Genomic DNA, 24,270 nt, shown 5'->3' with positions numbered 1-24,270 from the left:
GCCACCATACAGACAATGTAGGAGGAAGACTGAGAACAGGAGACAGAGAAAGATACAAAACGAGCACGAGAAGGAGAGAGATATCACAAGGGAGAGTGAAGGTAAGAGTGGTTTAGGGCCAGAAAAGAAAAGAATGACAGAAATGAAAAAAATATAGTAAAAAGCACAACAAAGACAGAGAGAGAGCAAGAGAAACAGAAAGAATAGGACACAGAGTGAGGGAGAACAAGAACTGCATAGAGAGAAAATGTATGAGACACAGGAACGGTAGAAATCAGAGGTTAGGCAACATGGCCAAAAACTGCACAGTAGACAGAGATACAGAGGGCGAGCCAGACACACTAAAATATATGAAGTAAGCAGCACAAAAACAGTATGTTGAGAAAAGGAAAACAGCAACACATATATATGTATACTGACTCCATTAACTTAGTGCAAGTCCGTATCTGTTTCAGGAACTTCTGCACAACCTCATACTCACAACTCTTTGTTTCCCTTTAGCCCCAACCCTTTCCCCTCTGACCACTCACCCACCAGTGCAGCTCTCGGCCACAAAGCACACTGTAAATTTTGCCCTCCATATTTTTGCATGTAGGTATGGTACAACACGTAACATCATACCTATAGCAACTGAGTACTAATACCTTTGACACAGATTCATAGCTGCACAAGTTAAGAAAACAGTCCCCCTAAGCCAGGCCTCAAAAGTGGAGCCCGATAGACAGCAAGCCTACCTTTAAGAAACTGCCTATTCTGAGACCCGAAGAGACCCGGCCAACTTAAAGGCCTGAAACTATCTTAATGTCTCCTCTCTCTTTAAACCTTTACATTTCACTTTCAAACCATGTTTGCTTTCCATGACACACGCTTTTTTTCAGTGTTCCACATTCAACGCCTAGACACTTTTCCCTTTTTAGTATCCGAAGCCGCAACTGCAACATGCCTAATGCACGAATTAATTAGTCTATCTTTCGCGTTTTTACAGTGTTCAAATTCTATAAATTTCTTCACATAAATAGATATGAGCGGCTCAGTACCTCCTACAGTCATAAAACCAAGTCGCTCCCTTTCACTTACTAATGCCTTGGAGACGGCAAAAAAATGTCGGGCAGATTTACAATCCCCTCACGCCACTTTAGCGTCACTTTTAACATGGAACAAGTGAAGCAAAAGTGCCGCACGGAGCATGTTAATCTGCCCCTATAACTGTATACAGATGAGTGTACTGAAACATGTAATTAGTCGTTCACATCCAGGCACTTTCAATTACATGAGTTATTTAACTAGAAGCGCTGTAATGTTGCATGTCTTTTCAAAGATACACCAGTGCCTGCTATAATGCCGACTTTTTCCTTATTCTTCAACAGTGGGTATTTTTTTTTCATGTAATGAGAATTATTATGAGTTTTTAAACGACAAAGCTTACGCGGTAATAGTCACTCTGCATATGCTTCCCTATAAGAATGTAGTTTATCCACCCCCGCATGGGAACCTTGATGTTTCCATCTGGCCGCGAATTCCGGGCTTGAATTCAAAGTTGAATCACAAGACATGAACAAGAGCCTTATAGTCACAAAAACAAGTTACCCTACCATCTGTTCACAAACATATCTCTTTCACTTAGCTAACATTCACAGCGAAGTGCATTCCTTATAAAATAGTGACCTTCCTTTACAATTTGCTGAGGTGACTCCCATAATCTTTAACACATCCTCCACTTCAGGGCAGGCCTATTTATTTTTATTGTAGTAATAATCTTTATTCGGCAAAATTGTTCACCATAAAAGAGTACATATACACAATAAATATTCAATTCCCCCGCTAAAACAATAAAATATAATACAGCATAAAAACATATCCTGAGGTAAGGAATGCTCCACAGTCACTAATTTAAGTGAAGGAATCTTCGGTTACATGCATCAGTCCGTTGGTAACCTAGAATGCAATTTCAGTAACCGGGAGCGCGTCAGCCAAACGCTACCCAAAAATTTTGCCACCCCGCATATCATGACAGTGGATGATGAATCGGTGGAAAGTACACGTAATGCCAGACTATGACACCTCAACCGCAGCTCCCTACATACAGGTTTCAACCAGATTTTCCGGACCACTTTATAGGCGGGACAGGCAAAGAATAAGTGGGCCACAGTTTCCTTTGGTGCTGCACAGCCTGGGCACGAACGCAAGGGGGCACCAGACTTGGACCACCTCATGGTGAAATCATGCACCGGGAGCGTTCCATACCTCAGTTTTAGATATAGCACTCTATCTAGGGGTTTGGTTATCAGGTCTAGGAAGGGTTCCAGTTTTTTCACCCATTTAAATTCCAAAAACCGATCCGTAAGTGAACCCCCATCCGAACCACTCAGTGCCTCGCCCTGTACCCAGTCCCAGTAAAGCTTTTTAATCACTTCCTTGGGCGGCGGCATCTGAGACTCCCATGCGTCTCTTGGTCCTAATTTAAGGACCAGGTCTCTCACATTGTTCAGCCATCCAATTTTTTTTCCAGTGTCGAGCAGTAGAAGTTCATCCAACCCTTCAGCATATTTAGCAAGCTCCTCAGTCCTTCTTAAGCGGGTCCAGAAAAGCAATGGGCGTAGCCTCACCAAGTCCTTAAGGGCTCTTCTGCCCAAATCTAATCTCAGGGGGATCAACGGAGTGGAAGCGGGAAGAGCCACCACCTTCCTCAAAAAGTTATTTTCCGCTATGGAGAGATCTGATACATTTTCGAACCCCCAGGGCTCGGAGCCATATAATGCCGCCGGGAGTATCTGGCCCTCACAAATCGCCATGGCCGGGGAGACAGGTTTACTACTTGACTCACAAAGCTCCCTCAGAGTCACCCCAGATACTCTTTGGTGGCTGAGTAACATTTTGGCCAGATGGTCCTTCCAGGTCATACCACTATTTATCCGAACTCCAAGATAGTCAAATGAATCGACCATCTCCAGGGGAGCCCCATTAAGCGAAAAGTTATTTTTAAATCTTTTGGAGGGTGAGAATGCCATCAATTTAGTTTTCGAGGTATTGATGATTAAGCCTCTGTTAGTGCAGAAGGAACTAAATCGATTCAAGAGTTTTTGCAGACCCACTGGGGATTTGGAGATCAATAAGGTGTCGTCAGCGAAGAGTAAAGTGGGGATGCTTTCCCCCGCCAGGGATGGGGCATCCGACTCTTCCCCTTTCAGATGGTCCACCACTCCATTCACAAATAGGGAAAAAAGAGTCGGGCCATAACACAACCCTGGCGTACTCCCCTCCTCACAGGGACCCTATCCGTTAACTGGCCCTGGGTACCCCATCTGATCCTCGCATAATTCCCCTCATGGAGTTTTACGATTAAACTCAGGAGTCTACTGGGGAATCCCATCCCTCCTAGGATCTCCCACAATTTAGCCCGGGGGACCAGGTCAAAAGCTGTTTTAAGATCCATGAAGGCCATAAATAAACTGCCTTTTTTGATGGTAACTGCCTTCCAATAGATAACAAAAAAGCGAAAGACCTGGTCCATCGTGCCTACCTTTCTTCGGAAACCCGCTTGAAGGTGGGAGAGGATACTAGCCTCCTCCATCCAATCGCCAACCCTTGAGATGATGACCCTGCCGACCACTTTCTGGATTATATCTATCAGACTAATAGGTCTGTAGTTGGCAGGGTCATCCCTTGCCCCTTTCTTAAACACTGTTACCACCTCGGCCCCCTTCCAAGAATCTGGCACCGGGTGTCCCCTAGCAATCAAGTTCATTATTGTGGTGATTAGATTGGACCAAGCCAGAGGATCCGCAATCAACAGGTCCCCAGGGATCCCATCCGGACCGGCCGCCTTGGGGGTTAGATGTCTGATAGCCATTGCTACTTCAGAGTCCATGAATGGGAGGTCGTCCGCCCCTGTGGTATCCCCATCTCCAAAACTTGCTACCCCGGGACTGTTTATCTCTTCATTACCGCCATATAGGGCTAAAAAGTGGTTAAACCATTGCTGGCTAGTTATGTGAGCTGCTAATGGTTGCGATCTCCCCTGCCTGGCTCTGTTAATCAGATGCCAAAAATGGTTCGGATTCCTCCTGCTCACAGCATTAGTTAGGTCTTGCCAATGCTGTTCCTCCCATTCGCGTTTAGCCAGCGATAGTACTTTCAAGTAGTCCTTCCTAGCCGCTCTAACTAGCAAAGGATCCCTGGAAAGTAGGGCTTTTGTCAGATTCTTCCTTTTGCCCTTACACTGGTCCGAATACCAAGGTTTATTTGTGATGGGAGGTGTGGTGTTTTTCCTATGGCTTTTCCCTTTGGGGGTAAAGAAGTGACTAACTTGCTCTATTGTGGCTTTATAAGCTGAGTCAAAGGAGGTGTGCGGATTCATACTAATCTGATTTTCACAATCCCAGACATCCGGATCCAAGCACAGGCCCTCCACCAGGGAATTAATGGTCCCTAGATCGTCCTCCTTCAGGTTTGCCTTGTCCCATTTCAATCTGCGGTTGTTATTGTATGGGATAATCTCTTTAGTTATTTTTGTGGGGGCATTCACCCTCCTGTCTTTAGAGATGCCCCAGTTTAACTTGCTACACAGGGGGTTATGGTCGCTGTCCTGACTTGGGAGCACCTCCATATCAATTAGGTCTGCCCACAAACTAACATCCATTAGGATGTAGTCAATTCGGGACGGCCCAATTAGCCTATTGAAAGTCAGTGCACCTGCCCGGTCGGACATGGTCCTGCCGTTGAGGGCTCTTAACTTATGATCCCTAGTTAGTGCATTGATTTGGATTGCCCTAGCTGACCATTTTCTAATAGGGGGCAGGGACAGGGTTGGAATGGACCATTTTAAATCTTCATCTTCAATACCCAAGGGATCGTCTCCGAGGAGGGGTTCAAACGTGCAATTGAAATCCCCCCCCACAATGATTTTCGCTGTTGGAGGGCAGTTAGCTAAAGCTGAATCCAGAGCTGATAAAGTTGAAGAGGCGATATCCCCAGGTGCCCCTCTGGCATATACGTTAAATAGATCAAGCCTGCCTCCCTCTACGTGTTCCCTAAAAGAGAGGTGATGTATGTCACTACACTCCATCTCATGGCGTGTGACCTCCCAGTCCAGGTCTATTTTTATCCAGACCGTGAGGCCTCCCGCCGGTCTACCCTTCCCTCTACTTACTGCTGGCGAAAAGTGGGTGGTGTATCCCGATTTATTTAAGGGTAGTAGGCTCCAGGTTTCCTGGAACAAGCAAACATCGAACTTCTCGATGAATGTGTGCCATTCAGGTATATCCAGCTTCGGTTTCAACCCCGCTACATTCCAAGATAACAGGTTTATTACCCGTCGACCCTTGGTGTACACCCCCTTGTTCCCCCCATCATTACCCACCGCGGTCATGCAGCTACTCACCTCCTGAACCAAGGAATTAGGTTTTGCAGGGCAGCTAGCCGTGCTGACCATACTCCTGGCTACCGAAGAAGCCTCGATAGTGATGTTGGTAATGGCAATTTGAGTTAAATGGGATCTATCTTGCCCTATATCTATACTGCCACGTGATCGTAGAGCCTCCATACCAGGCAGACCAATTCTCTCCCCCCTGGACAACGAACATCAATCACAATCTTCCAGCCCAGAGAGCTGCGAAAACCGATTATAAGTGTCCAAGGGGGTAAAAGGTCTTAGATGTTCCATCCTGGTGTCGAGGTTCATTCATATTTTTTTTATAACTACTAAGCAATGGTTTAGTGACTTCTTTGTCAGAAATTATTTGAAGTCATTCTGCTACTCTTCACTCCATAGTCGCTGACCTATTTTTCTGGACTTCCTGATCTGCCACCAGTGGCTGCTGCTTTTGTGTTCCTATTTTGTTTATTACAAAATAGATGTCCGTCCTGTCTTCGCAAACGAGCCGGAGCACTTAGAACTGTTTCGCCAGAGGATGCTTGAATACTATGGCATCCTGCCACTCGCAATTTTGAGTGCATCATATCGATTATCATTTTGATTTTCCTATTTCACCTGTGTGCAGCCTGTATTTCATTGCCTGAACTGTGATTTCATGTGGGCCCTGGACTTATGTCTCTGCAACTTGGTATCTCCTGAAGTGAATTACAATCATCTCATGAATCCGTTAATTGATCATGAACAGCTTTGTTCCGACGGAGGGATTGGCCTTTGCAGCGATACATGGAGTTCTGGGTCATTGGAATATATTCGCAGCGCCGCAAGATTTTTTGGCACACAGCTACATAGAAAAGTCACCGAGTTCTTCTCTGATGGTATTAGAGGTTCCGGTAATTCAAGAGCATGTATGTTCTTTTCCTCTTTTCAATTGGATGGCTGACATGTTTTCGGATGATAACAGTGACTTCCTTTTAGAAGCGGTAGCTTCTTATTTCGCCTACTCAATTGTTGGATGACTCTTATGCAAGCCATTGACGTCTACATTTTTTTTTCCCTCCCTATTTTTTTCACGTTTTCTTGGACTTCTTTTTTTTATATGAACAGACCTATTGGCTTTACTAACACTGGATATTAAAATTTCGTGCTGGTCAGATTTTCGTGATTTATGTGGACAACATTTTTTTTCCTCACCTACTCCATTTCAAACTAAACTTTTTATTGAACTCTAATTTCAACAATTCAGTTCCATATCTTATCTTATCTTCTTTGAAACGTACTCGGAGCAAATCAGGGTAATATATACTACATGTGCCCTGATTAATGTGTAAAGTTAGCATGAGTTTTTTAAAAGTTTAAACGCCATTTTCCCTTTCAGCTGCTTATTTGTGCCTCACACACCTCTGCTGCTTTAGTTTTCCATGTACTGAAATATTTTCAATTCATAGCAGAAAAATATGTTCTTACACTAATATTAGCCTTACTTTTCGAGCTGTATCTCAGATGGAGTACTGAAACCTTCAAAAGATATGTCAATAAAGTAGTTCTTCTCAACACTGATTTTCGAACGTACCAACAGATAGCATACATGCAGCTCCAGCCAACTTGTCGCTTTTGGCGCGTTTTTTTTCCTTACACAATAGCATAACACAAAGTTGAAAGTGCTTCGCATGCAGAGAGCTGATTGTTAATGAGCTGATGTCTAACCACTAGCATTTTCATGTATTGTTGCTAAACTTAAAGTCAAGACACCTTCTTAGATTTAATAAAATGTAATAGACTTCCTCATAATGGTGTAGAATAAATTTTGCTAACCGTATTCATTTTACATCATACTATGCTTGCACCGTTTGTATTCTATGGACTAGTGACTATGCCGATTACTTTGTTTCTTACAATATCTGTACTCGTATTAGATAAGAAACTTCCCTTGAAATCAGTGCATTACTGAATAAACATTTCAAATATACAAGTTGTCTCTTTTAATCCATATTCTGAACTGAAATGATTGTATACTGAAAGAGTATTCATGTGTTCCACGTAACCTCAGCTGTACTAAGTTCATGTTTTCTTTTGTCGACCTGAGTTACTTATACTAGAACCCGCAGGCCTATGACGGCCCGTCAAGCCTTTCTTAGCGGGTCGCGGACCATGTAAACAGTTGTACCTCTGGTAAGAAAATAATTTATTACTGTTACCAAGCACCGCCGCACTTCCGCTTCACTCACCCTGTTAATCACTGCTCCCCCGCTTCTACAGACCAGACGCTATGTCGTATTTCACTACTTATCACGCTTTCATCTCTACTATAACAAGCAGTTCTCCGCCAGCCACCAGAGAACAGAGTGGAAAAGCGAAGGCACTAAGAAGTCAAATACGACATACCCTCTGCTCTGTGAAGCCAACCGAGCGGTAATTGTGAAAGTAGACATTCACTAGCGCTTCAAAAAAGCATCTCAATTATATAAATAGTTTTTTGAAAACCGGCCAAGTACTTTGATGCGACTATCTGTGTGTGCCTGCAGAGCAAACTTCCTCAGCCCGAACTGAAGGCAGACACAGACAGACACACACACACTAAGATAAAACAGGGCAACGGAGACGGAAAGCAGGAGGGAGATAAAGATGGAGTCAGACGGCAGGAGGGAGAAAGATCTATGTATACTCCGTCTGCTACCTCAATGTATGAAGACATGTACTGCACGAACCTGTGCACAACCTCATGATCACAAGTTTTCATTTTTTTTTACTCCGCCCCTCCCCCTCTCACCCCACCCCCACCAGTGCAGCCCGCGACCACAAACCACACTGTAATTCTGTCGTCTGACAGAAACTTTATGAATACCTTAAGCATTAGCACTTTTTGACGACGGTATCACATGTAATGTACCATTTCTCCCTCTATCTGCATTATCTGTGTCTCTGCTAATACCATTTTTTCATCTCTAAACCAACTTCTCTGATTATATGGAAACGCTTCAAAATCACACAAATAATTACTGTTTATTTTAAACATATTTTATATTCCATTTTTTGCTGTACACCAACATTATATACAAAACTATAATTTACACTTCAAAGAATGTGAAGAAAAGGCGCGCAACCCCCATTAAATTCACAGGACTTCAGGCCCCCACGCCCCTCCCGTCTGGTCCGGCAGCCCAAGGTAACATATATATTCCAGATACACACACAGCCGCACCTGAACGTTTCACATCTCTGTAAACATCCATTTGAATGTTAATTAGGCCTTGCAGTTGTTTTACCCCTTCTAAAAGCCCCTGCAGCTTTACTCTGCCTACTAATTAAACATTCATGTACGCCTAACATTTTTTTTTTATTTGCCTCCCCAAAATTTCGTTCCAGTTTCGTCTTTGACTGACAGTGAATTAAAAAAACTAACAGTAAAAGATTACATAAGAACATGACTGAAGACCATTCAGCTTATTGAAATTTATTATTCAAAATTTTAAACTAATAATTGCAAACAAATAATGTCGTTAAAGACTGATGAAACGAAATGGAAAAATAGTTTTTAAAATACAAGACATTGTCCCAGTCAAAAATGACGTTATTCAGAGACTGTGAGGGAAATGAACCAATTATAGTGACTAAACTACATTTTACGATACATGACAAAGGAAACAGTTGTAGACTTACCTTTACCAATGCTTTGTAAGATGTAGAACAGTGACAGTCATAAAACAGATATTCGTTTGACGGAACTCTCAATAATGCTTCTATCACTGCAACCAAAATTAAATGGCACAGATATCCTGTCAATACAGACTCATATATTTCTCTTCAACCAATCATATTTCTTCCCGCACAATTTTAAAATCAAATTAACATTTCAGTTGGTTGTCCCTTTCAATATTTTCAAAGTCACATAAAGGTCACCCTTCACCCTCTGCCTTCTCTGGCTGTTTCCATGGTAACACCTCATTCTGCACCTGGCTGAAGGCAGAGGTCAAAAGTTCATATCTCAACGTTCTACATCAAACCAAGAATGCTGATTTCCCTCCAAAAACACCTGCCTATCCACTCCTTTGTTACATGTCATTTTTTTGACACCCAATAGTACTTTTCGATTTACATAAACATTAACATGCAACGTAGTCTTCAATCTTGAGGTATTAAAATCAACCAATCATTTTTAGTTTTTCAACCACACAAAGCCTCATCCACTTTTTTATCCTGACTTTCAGCTTCTAACTGCCATTCCACTTCCAGAACCCATCGGAATACTACTGCATCTGCCTTGAAAATGAAGGTTTGGCTTTTAGGACACAGCTATATTCACTGGAGTGAAAAATATGCAGCAAACAGACGAATTTCCAACCTTGATTTACCAAATGTGGACATTACGTGGATTGGCCAGAGAGGATTGAGATGTCACCAATTGATACCATTGGTGAAAACTTTTATGCATCTCCCAGAACCTGACCTTATAATTGTGCACTGTGGTGGGAACGATCTAGGCACATTGACCGGGGTAGGTCTGGAAATGCTTCTAAAGGACACCTTTCTGCAATTGATGACACTTTTTCCTCGAACTGTCTTGGTGTATTCCAATATATGCCAAAGACAGAAAAGGAATTGGTCCAATCAACATTGTCCACAGATTGAGAAAGCAAGGAAACATGTAAATAAATCTGTTTCTGCTTTCCTCAGAGATTATAGCATGGGTTCTATATACCACAACAACTTGCGTTACAACATGCAAGACATCTATAGGAGAGATGGTGTTCATTTCATGGATGAGGGAAACAGAATCTTCCTCTGTAACATGAGACTCTGCATCGGTACTTTTAAGTGCAGAAAAAACTCAATTAACGCAAGGGCTCTTTTAAGAGCCACCTTATATCTAAACACTCAAACTTCTCATTTATCTCCATCTTTCCTTTTATTTTTGTTCTTCGTGCGCGACCGGGTGCTCGCACCCGCTACATTTTTGCAAAACAAAACTACTTTTAGACTTTCTACGACCTTAATAAACCCCTGACGAAACCTACCACATCAAACACTCTCCACCCTGCTCCTTTTTCATGCTCTACACTATAGTGTTTCACTGTCTTGTGATTAGGTGTGCGCGACCGAGTGCGAGCACCCCGCAACTTTTATTAAAAAAAAATAAAATTTCTTTTCGCGTTCAAGAGCCTAACTGCACCCCCTGAGAAAACCTACGCGGCCAGAAAATCTCTACCTTGTCCCCTTTCCATGTTCCAACACTTTGAAATGTACAATATATTCACTCGCACTAACAAAATGGCGGTCAACACTTCCTGATTTACTCCGAATCGAACGTTGACAGACGTCAAACAGCGCTTACAGATATATAATTGAGTTCAACTTTAATTTTCTCAGCAACTACTGAACGGATTTACACCATTCAAACAAAAACGTAATCTGCGAGCCGGACTCTACCTTTTTGCCAAATTTCTTATAAATCCATTCAGCCGTTCGAGCTGTAGCCGTGTCTAAGCGTCCTATGGAAAATAACATGGGAAAAACACGTTTTTCGACCCCCCTTTTATCTCAGCCCCCACTTGACGAATCCCCCCAAAACTTTCAGGGAAGGAGCGCAGCGGACTGAGCCATCTTCTTTGAGAAATTCACAAAGATTCGTCCACCGGGGCCAAAATTAATCCAAATAGAATGTTGCGGATTTCCTATGGAAGCTAGGTCCTAACTATAACTACCTACTGGCGACCGCCAGTAGGTTATATATATATATATATATATATATATATATATATATATATATATATATATATATATATATATATATATATATATATATATATAGATATATATAGATATATATATATATAATCTCATGAGTTGTCCTGTCGCAGCGGGAGCGCAGATCAGTAGGTGCCAGCGATGGGACCAGGACAGTGTCCCAATTTCGTGGGATACCAAAAAATCGCTGCACACACCTTGATACTTGTTGCAGTTTCTTTATTTCAAAACGTGACAAACACGTTTGTCACGTTTTGAAATAAAGAAACTGCAACAAGTATCAAGGTGTGTGCAGCAATTTTTTGGTATCCCATATATATATATAAACCCACAGAACTATTTGCGCATTCTCCTCTGCTGGCCTAAATGCGTACAGAAGGATGTCTTAAAGTAATATAGAAAAAAAATAATTGTCTTTACGTTTCATTTTAACACAGGAAGAGAACAGAAAATCACATTGGCGTTTTGTTCACAAACCATAACCACACAATACTCATGTTGACTGTCTTTGGAAATAAAAATATATACTGACAGTCCTTCGCAGAAGCCAAGGAAGTCTGATAACTGTTTATCATAAATCCTCATGTGACAGTCACAAGACATAGAGTAACACATTTTATCCGGGATTCGGACCTGCTCCTGAGCCCGCAAATAGCTGAGATTTGCACCATGCTAAACTCCTTGCCTTCCTGCACAGGCATAAACTCTATCTCCATTGCACAAAATATATTCATAAAATAATTTTTTAAAAAATAATGTAAGCTCTAAAAACAAATCACTTCTTATCTACTCTCAACAGGAGATAACCATAAGCCCGTTAGCTAGGCGGGTTCGGAAATCGACCTCTTTCCCTATTAGTATTGAAATATGGGTCCTCTCTGAATCTACAGAGAAGCACCAAAATGACTGCTAGAAAACTCAAGACGCAGTTCACTCTTCCCTATGTAATTGCAATAGGGGTATTCTCAGAAAAGCACATAGTGAACCACTGAAAGACGCAAAACACAATCTTCCCTGGCTCTCAGAAAGGCACGGTAACAAGTTATAACAACATAGAAGCACAATGAGCACTGAAAGATGCCAGACACAGTCTTCCTTCTGGCTCTATGAGAGGCACAGTAATAACCTATATCTATTTATAGAAAGATAAACTCATAATTCACATCACTCTCTGGCTCAGAATTCTACTTCGCACACAATATCCCTCAGCTTGAGAATTTCTTTTTTTAGTGAGACCAGCAAGATAGAGAAGAAAACTGAAAGGAACGGAACGCAGATGCCTCAAAAGCTCTCCTCTCAAAAACTGTTACCAAAAGGACACAAGCACATCATGCCGCAATCATAAACTTACCCAAGCGCTGTTCTCAGTGGTTCAGTCAGAAAGGAGGCACAAGTGTTTAGTCTGCATCCTCACGGTCCCAGCTGTCTCCTGTCTGCCGGTGTTGCTAATCCGAGTCATGGCACCAAATGTATGAGGGAGGTTTTAGGGAGCATTTTCCTAAGGGGCGGGGGGCACGGGGGTAATTCACTGAGTGATCGAAGGAGTGATTTAGGGACGAAAGGGGCACCTTAATTAGAGGCAGGGTGTCTGGGAACGCTCGCACTAAAAATGAAGGAAACAGATGTGTGAGTCATGGAAACCAAGATAAAAGGTTAACAGATTTATTTAAGAGGCACAGTGTTGAGAAAAAGGCATTATTTAATGCAAAATACAGAATATAGTGACAAATACATTTCTGCTTGAGCGCATTGAACTGTTTGAGAGAGAGCGAGACTAAACCTCAAAGACACATTACTAATGTTCTATGAAAACAATATAATTCAAGGAGAACGTTTCAAAAAGGTAAATCACATTTGATCTAAAATACTGAGAATACTCATGTACCTAACTAAAACCTAATAGAGAACAGCCTTGCAAGTGCAATATAAGCTTTAAATTCTCAATAAGAAAACACCAATTTAGAGACAAAATAGCATACATAGTTTAGACAGCAAATATATTGGCAAGTTAAATTGTATCTTAAAGCAAAAAACAAGAGCTCTTGGGGAACACCCACACCCACCTGCCATCTACCAACAGACGGGTGGGGTAGTCCGACGAGAAGCCTGTGGGCCTCCCTTATATATTCTTTAAGGCTATGAGAAGCGCCCACAGTAACGTCATCTGACAGCACTTCTACCTACGTCACTTATAGCTTGGTTCGCACATTCATCAGCACGTAGACTGGGTGAAAGGTTATATTCTCAGGCCAAGCGCTTGTCGTAAATTGCATAGGGCAAACAGAAATATATACATATATGGATATATGACCTGGTTATTCATCACACCAGCTTGATGCTGCTGTGGTGGGAACTTCCCTATTTTCTTGTACAGACCCAGGATGTGATGTGCCATATTTCAACAGAAAAGAGAGACAGTGAACTCTGTGCCAGTGAACTTCACACAAGGGTAGGGTGGGGGGTCTTTAGCTTGGAGCAGGAGGCCTAGCAGAGAGAGGTGCTGGATGAGATTTTGGGTCAGACATGCCTAGAGTCTGCTATACCGAAAAATGGGAGAACTTTGGTCAATTTAAAAAAAGGCCTACAAATTAGGCTGGCAGGGCCTACGTAGGGGCACATACTTCTGGGTGTGGGTAGGTCTGGCCTGGGGTACCTCATGATAAAAAATAGACCCTCTCTCAAAACCAAGAGATTTGTTTTTAAATGAAACAATGATAAATGGATATTATATTTAAAAAATCAAATAGTTCTTTTTGCACGCAGACAATCTCTGAAAAGAAAAAGGTGAGTGCTATGGCTTACCTTTTAATATAGAAGCATTGGATGCATCATGATATTTTCTAGTGGTATTTTGTTGCTGCTGTACACAGTAGATCATCTATCCCAGTTTAAGCCTGGAAACTGGTTTTGTGGCATTGTAATCAGGAACTTTACTGGCTTCTTGGCTAAAGCGCTCAAAATTTGAAACCCTTCTTGCTAGATGCTCTGACTCTGAAATATTGTCTAGAAATACATTAACAGTTTAAGAAATGAGAACTGAATTTTAAAAATGAGTTACGAGAGCTAGAAGAATACAATACACTTTTTCTCTTTTTGCTTAAAATCATAATAAAAGTAAAGGGCACCAATTTTATTTTGTTTTTCTCTACAGTCTTTACATCATTAATATGAATTGCTCTACAACTTTCTTGTGAAAACCTCCAATCCAACCTTTTACCCTGTCTGTCTTAGAAATGCATTGCTTATATATCTAAAATAAGCATTTCCTTAACCTAGTAAACTTGGCATTTATCAGGCTTGTTATACAAGACCTTCTTCCTGGTCACCTACAGCATATACGAGGAGAACACAGGAAGGTATAATTTAAATTAATGCGATAATGGAAACTATTATAAACATACTCTACCCTGTCAATTGTGTCATACCCTCTGGCTGAGAGGTGATTCCTATGGTTGAAAACCTTGGCCTAGTGCATTCCTGTCATTGGACCATCTGGTCATAGTTAGCCATATTTAATGAACAGCTGTTTAGAAAATGTTTCTTCTCAGATGATTCATTCGAGATATCACAGTCCACAAAAGGTATATCCACTCATTGCTCCGTACATTGGGACAAAACTCCATATGCCTTATGGACAGTTACTTTTAATTAACAAACTTCACCTTTTGGCGATGTTTATTTAAATTCAAAAACTCTCATGAGCAGGTTAAATAAATGAATTACCTCTCTGTAGAGTACTCTATCTTCAGTTTAACAATCACTCAGGAAATGCACTGAAGAATTAGGATGTATTTTTGAATTAGGAACAGTGGCCATCCACCAGGGATACCCAAGACATTGCAATTGATGAGTTATGAGGCTTTTATGCCACATATCAACCCAATAAATTAAGAGATGCATAGAGAGTGTTGTAAGTATTTAATTCTTCAAATGTACGAACTGAAAGGATAATAACCAACATTGGGCGTTGATGGCCATTGCAGAGTTGTCAATAACACTCCCAGTAATTAAAAATACACAAGGATAGTTGTACATTGCTTCTTGTGTGTTTCGTATGGAGACATGGAACTTATATCAGCACTGCCAAAGCTCAAGCTCTGTAATGTTCGAATTGTCAAAGTACACCTTTATCTATAGGGCTATACACATGCGCAGTGTGAGAATCCATCATGACAAACAAGTAGAACCCAGCCTCTTCTAAGGTGCAAGGAATGAGTTTGTCTGGCCAAGAACAGCGCAAGAGATAAAGGTTACTGCTCCAGAATCCCTTTCCAACTTTGAAAACTCTTTTTATTTACTTACAGGCATCCTGCAGTGATAGCTAATAGGTCAATCAGGAGCTGCCCAGTGGCTTAAAGTTGTTAGTGGATGTGTCAGGAACACTATGACAATTCACGGTCAGACTTTTCTATTTTAAATCATTTTGGGCCATATGTAGGTAGCTAAATACCGGTCGGTAGCGGCCGAAAATCAGTAATTATCCCGTTACCGACCGGTATTTAGGCATTTGAGATGTTGGAGGCTGTATTTAAGGATTCTTAATTTACCGATTCGTTATTTTAAGGAATCGGTAAAATACTGATTTCTTAATTTAAGGAATCGGTAAATTACCGAATCCTAAATCCGTTGTAGGGAGCACTCAATTGAGTGCATTTTTGCTATAAGGATTCGTTATTTACCACTAACTACAAGTTGGTGGTAAATACAGAATACCTTCAAAAAGGCAATTATTTGCTTTTTTAAAAGTGCCATATGGCAGACATACATGCCCTTAGGGCATGTATGTGCCCACATGTGCACACATGCACGTTTCAAGGGGGCAACAGGGTGTCAATGTGACACCCTGCTACCCTTGAATATGCTCCCCTTATTACAGATTCGTTATTTACTGAATTGGTAATTGTGAATTGCTTCCCATTCATTCCAATGGACCTCCAGGCCCATAGGAATGAATGGGAATTACTGAATCGCTAAATACCAATTCGGTAATAACGAATATTACCGAATCAGTAAAATGTACCAAATTTTTACCTACATTCAATTTACCAATTCCTAAATACGGAATTGGTAAAATTAGGTATTTAGGAATCAGTAAAATGAGATTACCTACATATGGCCCTTTGTCCTTTCAGACTCTAGGAATTCAATTTTTGGGCATTTTCCAATCTTTGCTATTTCTTTTATAAAATGTGTGATATTAAAAAGCTGTTTAGGTATACTATAAATGTCAGCACCATATGTACCTGTTATCCAGGAATGTTTATGTATGTTGTGGGACACCCCCGCGCCGCACGGCCACCAGCTGCTGCGTGTGCCCCTTGCCTGCCCTCTGCCTCGCTGCTGCCTCGTTTGCCGGCTGCCGCCGCTGCGAGTGTTTTTGCCCTTGTTTTGACGGTTTTTTGTGCTTGCTTGTGTAAACTTGGTTTAACTCTCTTTTTGCCCTGTTTTTACGTTAATTTGTGCCTGTTTAATTGTATTAGCATTTTTCCCCGTGTTTGCTCTCCTTCCTTGTTGTCCGCCTACCGCGCCGCCCCCCGCCCTCCCTTCCCGCCACCGCCGCTTGTCCCCGCCCCTTTTTGTCTTCTGTAACCCTCCCCGCTCCCGCCTCCCAGCTGCTCCGCCCACCCGCGCACTTCGCCTTAAATGGCGACCGTGCGAACGCACAGCGGTCATGCGCAGCGGGCGCGCCGATTGTGCGCCGAAGGCGCGCCAAAGGTAAGCCCGTCTGCGCCCGTCAGCGACCGGATCGCGACCAGCGCCAGGACCCCTGGCCCACGAAGACCCCGACCGACCCGCCTGACGTACTCAGCCGCCACCCTCATCGCTCTCAACACCGGCCGACTCCCAGAATGCCACCAAGCCACTCCAAGACGCACCCACGGACCTTTCAGCTGCCACGCCTGCAAGTTCTCCTGCATCCGGACCAGCCCCGCACCAGCACCCGCCAAGTCAAACTCCAGCAGCACCCACCTCAAGTGCATCCTGCTCAACACCCGCTCCGTCCACAGACACGCCATCGAACTCTGGAACCTCCTAGACGCCACAGCCCCTGACGTTGCCTTCCTCACGGAGACCTGGATGAACGCCTCTTCAGCTCCCGACATCGCCATCGCTATCCCAGAGGGCTACAAGATCGTCCGGAGGGACCGAAACGCCAACCAGATGGGAGGAGGCATCGCCATCATCCACAGTAACACCATCCGTCTCACGACCAGCACCGACAACACCCTGACCAGCGCCGAACACCTGCATTTCCAGATCCACACCAACCCGAACACCACCCTCAGAGGCACCCTGATCTACCGACCCCCTGGACCACGCACGCAATTCAGCGAGGACATCGCCGACTTCATCAGCCCGCATGCCCTCCCCTCCGCTGACTACATCCTCCTGGGAGACCTCAACTTCCATCTGGAGAACAACAACGACCACAACACCAGCACCCTGCTCGACAACCTCGCCAACCTGGGACTCAAGCAACTGGTGTCCACCCCCACCCACCTCGCCGGACACACACTCGACGCCGTCTTCTCATCCAGCACAGACATCGACTTCAGCCACGCCACAGAGCTTCAATGGACGGACCACAGCTGCGTCCACTTCACCTTCAAGAGAACGACGACCCACCAACACCAGCAACAGACCGCCCGCAGAAGCTGGAACAAGATCACAGCAGACCAGCTCGCCACCTCCCTGAGCCAACACCTTCCTGCCAGCTCAGCGAACCCCAGCCAGGCCGCCGACAACCTCACGAAGTGGATCAGCAACTGCGCGGACGAACTCGCCCCGCTGAGGACCCCGCCTAGCAGACCCGGCAGCAAGAAGGCCCCATGGTTCACCGACGAACTCAAGAGCTCCAAGAAGAACTGCCGAGCCCTCGAGAAAGTCTGGAAAAGGGAACCGACACCGGACAACAGGACCTCCTACAAACTTGCCACCCGGAAACACCACCAGCTGATCCGCGCCGCCAAGAAAACAGCATTCAAGGACCGGTTGGACAACAACGCACACAACTGCAAGGAACTCTTCAACATCGTGAAAGAGCTTTCCAACCCCAGTGCAGGAAACAACGACATCACCCCATCGCAAGACCTCTGCAACTCCCTCGCCTCATACTTCCACAACAAGATCACGGACATACACAGCAGTTTCAACAACCAACCAACGCACACCACGACCGACCAGCCACCCCCCCCCACCACCACCCTCCACGCCTGGACCCCGATCAGCACCGAAGACACCATCCGCACGATGAACTCCATCCACTCCGGATCACCGACCGACCCCTGCCCTCACCACGTCTTCAACAAGGCCGACGCTGTCATCGCACCCCACCTGCGAGACATCATCAACACCTCCTTCGACACCGCCATCTTCCCTGAAAGCTGGAAACACGTCGAACTCAGCGCTCTACTCAAGAAACCAACAGCGGACCCCACCGACCTCAAGAATTACCGCCCCATCTCGCTTCTCCCGTTTCCAGCCAAAGTCATCGAGAAGACCGTCAACAAGCAGATGGCCGCCTTCCTCGAGACGAACGGATCCCTCGACCTCTCACAGTCCGGCTTCCGAGCCAAACACAGCACCGAGACCGCCCTCATCGCCGCCACCGATGACATCCGAGCCCTGATGGACAATGGAGAAACAGCGGCCCTCATCCTCCTAGACCTCTCCGCGGCATTCGACACGGTCTGCCACCGCACCCTAGTACGGCGCCTCAGCAACATCGGAATCCAGGACAAGGCGCTGGAATGGATCATCTCCTTCCTCGACGGAAGAACACAGCGAGTCCGCCTACCACCGTACAAGTCAGAGGCCTCCGAAGTCATCTGCGGCGTCCCCCAAGGATCATCCCTGAGCCCCACCCTCTTCAACGTCTACATGAGCCCCCTCGCGGCCATCGTACGCAAACACCACCTCAGCATAATCTCCTACGCCGACGACACCCAGCTGATCCTCTCCCTGACCAACGACCCCGCCGCCGCCAGAGCCAACCTGCACGAAGGGATGAAAGAGGTAGCCGAGTGGATGACGACCAGCCGCCTGAAACTGAACTCGGACAAGACGGAGGTCCTCATCCTGGGCTCCTCACCCTCCGCCTGGGACGACTCCTGGTGGCCTCCCGCCCTGGGCACCGCACCCAAACCGACAGACCATGCACGAAACCTGGGCTTCATCCTGGACTCCTCCCTCTCCATGACCAGGCAAGTCAACAGCGTCTCCTCGGCATGCTTCAACATCCTACGCATGCTACGGAAGATCTTCTGGTGGATCCCCACAGAGACCAGGAAGACCGTAACCCAGGCCCTCGTCACCAGCCGACTGGACTACGGCAACGCCCTCTACGCCGGGACCACCGCCAAGCTCCAGAAGAGACTCCAGCGGATCCAAAACGCCTCAGCCAGACTCATCCTCGACATCCCACGATCCAGCCACATCTCCGGACATCTGAGAGACCTTCAGCTCCCCGTCAACAAGAGAATCACCTTCCGCCTCCTCACCCACGCACACAAAGCCCTACACGACCAAGGCCCGAGCTACCTCAACAGCCGAGTCAACTTCTACGCTCCCAAACGCCACCTCCGATCAGCCAACCACGCCCTCGCCGCCGTCCCCCGCATCCGAAGAGCGACTACAGGAGGAAGGTCCTTCTCCTACCTGGCCGCCAAGACCTGGAACTCCCTCCCGTCCGACCTGCGCCTGACCCAAGACCACCTCTCCTTCAGGAAGAAGCTGAAGACCTGGCTGTTCGAGCAGTAGCGGCACCCCCCCCCCCCAGCGCCTTGAGACCCTACGGGTATGTAGCGCGCTTTATAAGTGTCACTGATTGATTGATTGATATGTTAACTAAATTCTATGTCTCTATGATAAATGAGTTGGCACATTTCCTGCCATTCTGTCATGTCCTATTCTTGCTTTAATATCTTAAAATCTTGTAATTGCTTACAAAATAAAAAGTAGGATAACATAAAAATTGCAAGTAGTATACAATAGAATATCAGATATCAGATCATAGATAGAGACAGTCTTCCAGGCATAGCTATAGAGGCAATGTTAATCCAGTGTGTAGCCCAATCCTCAGTTGGAGGTGACATAGGGGGGGGAAATACATTACAGCTGGTCAGTGTTCATGTTCCATTCTTCTACATGCTTCTTTTTCATGACAGGAAATAGCTAACTTGCTATTTTGTAACTAAATCATAAGCATGTCGGGTGAATCAGCCTAGAATCTCAGGCACCATTTACTATTTACTGCTTAAGCAAAGATAATATAAATCTCAATGAAGCATAAGGCAGTTAGGATAATGAGGACTCAATAAAAATGTTAGAATTTTTCTTGCTGTTTTCGCTGACCATGAATTGCATCTTTGTATTTCTTTTTATAGTCTGTTTTAGTATCATTCATATTTTATGTTCTAGGTTAGTAGTTCATTATAAATATTGTAAAATATATTTCCTGTTCTTAGTGTGTTTGAATGTGATATTCATAAATGAATTAGGTGTTGGAGTTCTACTGTGTCCCTGACCTCATCTTGTGGGATTTATTATTCCAAGAAAATACTTATCATGAAGAATTGCTCAGTGTCAGTCAGTCAGTCAGAATATCTTTATTCGACTTATTACAAGTCATACAAAGAACATAAAAGAAAAAAAAAATTACTTTGCAATGCAATGCCTACTATACATCTATTTACATTTCCCACACAAAAAAAAAAACCTAATAAACAAACAGAAGAAAAATTTTAGACATGGATAAAATATTTCTATACAAATCTATCACGCAAACATGCTCAGACAACAAGAGAAGTTTTAAAGTAAGCTATGGCTAACAGGTTTCGCCCGCATTGCGGCTACCAGAAAGTTTGCCATACAAAAAGTAACATGTATGTTAGGTAGTAGTTGTAGAAAGAGCAGGGCTGGTCTTACTTGGACAAAACCAGCTTTTTTCAAAATAGGCAACAAATATTTCTTTCTCTGCTCATGGTATATACTACAAAACATAACAAAGTGCAGAGTATCCTGCACCGAAAAGTTGTCGCAGCAGCACGGTGGGGCCTGCTCAGGCTTCTGCCAGGTCTTAAATGAACCTAGATAAAAATGTATCAAATTAAATCGGAACTTTGATAATAAAAACCTGTGATATGGGAATGTGACAAAGTTCAAGTAGGGGGCGAGTGAGGGTGTACAAACCAGGAGGTTATGTGCCCTTACTGCAGGTTTCAACAATTCGAGGTCCTCCCTCCGTGCTTCCTGCCTATCCCTAAATAACTCTTTGATGGTTACTATGTCCTGTCTCCTAATATTTTCCGGAGATGAAAAAAGATCTGGGCGACCCAGATCTGCAAGGGTTTTAGCTACGTATGCCAACCAAGGGATACTGGTGTATTTATCCAAGGATAAGACATCGTGCAAAATCTTGTGGTTCAGAGGTAGATCATCATTTGTCCACAATTTCAGCCACAAAGTTAGCGGAGCAAGGCTCAGGGTATCAGACAGATAGGGCAGACCCACCTCCTTATGGATGGAATACGTTGGGGTGGATTGCGGGACTGAGAGCAAGGATCTAATGAATCTATTTTCTGCTCTCTGAATTGGATCCAGGTTTACGTAACCCCACAGTTGGGAACCATAGGCCGCTATGGCCACTGGTTTGCTCTTGTAGATTTTCAGAAGAGCTTGCATGGGCCTAGCCCCTAGCTTCCCAGCAAAGCCCAAAACCGCTGAGGAGGATCTTATTACCGCCAATCTTTTTGCTCTTATCTGAGGGCCCCAAGTTCCTTTCTGGTCAAATATTACCCCCAAATATGGAAATGTGGACACGTTGGTGACAGGGACTCCCCTGCAAAAAAATGTTTTGTGTCTTTTTTTGTTGCATTCACGCCCCATGACCATCGTGTGTGATTTAGAGGCATTGACCTTAAGGTCCAGCGTCTCCATGAAGCTACCAAAAGCGTCCAGGAGATGCTGTAGGCCTACCCCAGTGCGGGCTATCAGCACTGCATCGTCCACATACAGGAGCGCTGGAATTTTGACATCTCCTGCATGCGGAACGTCGGCTGCCTGTCCCTGCAGATGACTGCCCAGCCTGTTGATGTAGATGGTGAATAATACAGGGGCTAGAATACAGCCTTGCCGCACCCCCTTAAGGGATTTAAACAGGGGGGTACGTCTGCCATCATTTGTGACTCGGACAGCTGCAAAAAGCTCCTGGTGCAGTTTAGCCATAAACACAACCAAAGACTCATCAAGGCCCATCTCCAACAATAACTGCCACAATTTCGACCTATTCACCAGATCAAAGGCAGAGGAGAGGTCCATAAATGCAAGGAACATGGAGCCCTCCTTTGCCACTGTATATTTAGAAATTAATAGATGTAAGTTTATACATTGTTCGATCGTCCCCTTTTTGTCTCTGAATCCATATTGTAGTTCAGACAGCCCTCCACGGCTCTCAACGTTGTCATTAAGTCTGGCTAGAAGAACTCTGCCCAATATTTTTACCGTTGAGTCCAAAAGAGATATGGGCCTATAGGAGGCGGGATCATCTCGCTGGCCTTTATTTTTATAGATAGGGACTATGGTGGATGTGGCCCAAGAACTGGGTACATGGTTGTTGGCTGCGTTAAACACTTTCGACAATACCGCCGACCACAATTTGGGAGAGTACATGAAAAAATCAGCGGGAACACCGTCAGGGCCGGGAGCTTTATGTCTTGTTGTGGCCATCAGGGCTTTTTCTACTTCTTCGGGGTTGAAGACCAACGGGTCTGCCACTATAGCAGGTACTGAAACATCTGCAGTTCCTTTGGACCCACCCTCATATACATTTTTGAAGTGGTTTAGCCATTTGTCGTCGGTGATCACACAGTCCATAAGAGCATTATTGTCTTCAGAAAATAAAGGTTGTCTAATGATCTCCCAGAATCTTTTACTGTCCTTCAGTACTGCAGCTGAGAGGAGATTTTCCCATGCTTCGCGTTTAAGGGATTCTTTGCGGTTCTTAATGGCAACCTTGTAGCGTTTCCTTAATCTAACAATATCCTCCCCAGCCCTGGGAGAGGTTTTTAACGCTGTCAACAATGCTCTGTGCGCTTTTGAACAAGCAGAATCAAACCAACGTTTTGTACCAGAAAATCCTTTTTTTGGTTTGACTAAAAGATCCTTAGCCACCTGGCCACAAATTTCCTCAAAAGCCTCTATAATTTCTTTACCTTGCGCCCCCGATTTTTGACAGATGGCCACTTTGTCCTTTATTTTTGGAAAATTTATTTCATAGAAATTATCCGGGATCACTTTGGCCCATTTCAGTCGTCTGTCTTGGTCGCAGGGTTTCAGGGGGTGTGCTGGTTTAAGTGCTTTTGGCGGTGCTCCCATCTGGCCACCCCAGGCCACTTCAAGTAGTACAGGGTTGTGGTCACTGTAGGGTATTATGACTGTACAATAGACCATAGACCGGTTTAAAATACCTTGTGAAACAAAGATGTAGTCTATCACTGAGCCATGGTGACTGCCAATGTAGGTTGGCGCCCTAACACCCTTATCGGGTTCATAGAGGTCATGGTTTGCTAATAATTCTTCTAACTCAAGCCCCTCTGTAGAGTGTTCAAAGTGGGGGCCCCGAGGGGCCTCCTCGCCCCCCTCAGTTACATTGTCACCTCTTCCCATACAACCCAAATTACATAGATGAATATTAAAATCTCCTAATAGGATAAACTCATAAACTAAATAGATATTCTGAGACACTTTATTTAAGATATTATCTAGGTTAGCGACATTACTCCCACTGTGTTCGCTGTTCCTAGAGTTGTAAAAATTAATATATATCGTCCTGCAATTGTTACTAGTCATCCTTTCAACCATTAGGATGTTTACGGAATCTGTATTTATCTGCCTATAGGTGCCCTTCAGATCTAGAGAAAACATAATGGCCAAACCTCCTTTAGCTCTGCCCATGCGGCTAGGGACTGCAGGGATAGAGAAGCAGGTGAATCCATCCCACCAGAAATTAGCCGATATGTCCCACGTTTCTTGCAGGGCAATTATATGTTGCTTAGAAATAAAGCTCACACATGCTTTGTCCTGTCGTTTTCCAGATGAGCCAGCTATGTTCCATGTTATAATTTTACAGGCGTTGGTAGGTAACCTCAGCTCTT

At 44.3% G+C, this 24,270-nt stretch overlaps 1 long non-coding RNA gene across 1 annotated transcript in view; it reads left to right on the top strand.

Moving 5' to 3' along the window:
- The window catches only part of LOC147711642 (uncharacterized), a 540,558-nt gene that overhangs the window by 373,609 nt on the left and 142,679 nt on the right, over nt 1-24,270 (top strand). The window lies entirely within an intron of this gene.

This window comes from Lissotriton vulgaris, chromosome 5, assembly GCF_964263255.1.
Source record: "Lissotriton vulgaris chromosome 5, aLisVul1.2, whole genome shotgun sequence".
NCBI classification, from domain to species: Eukaryota; Metazoa; Chordata; class Amphibia; order Caudata; family Salamandridae; genus Lissotriton; species Lissotriton vulgaris.
This window is presented reverse-complemented; position numbering and strand designations above follow the sequence as displayed.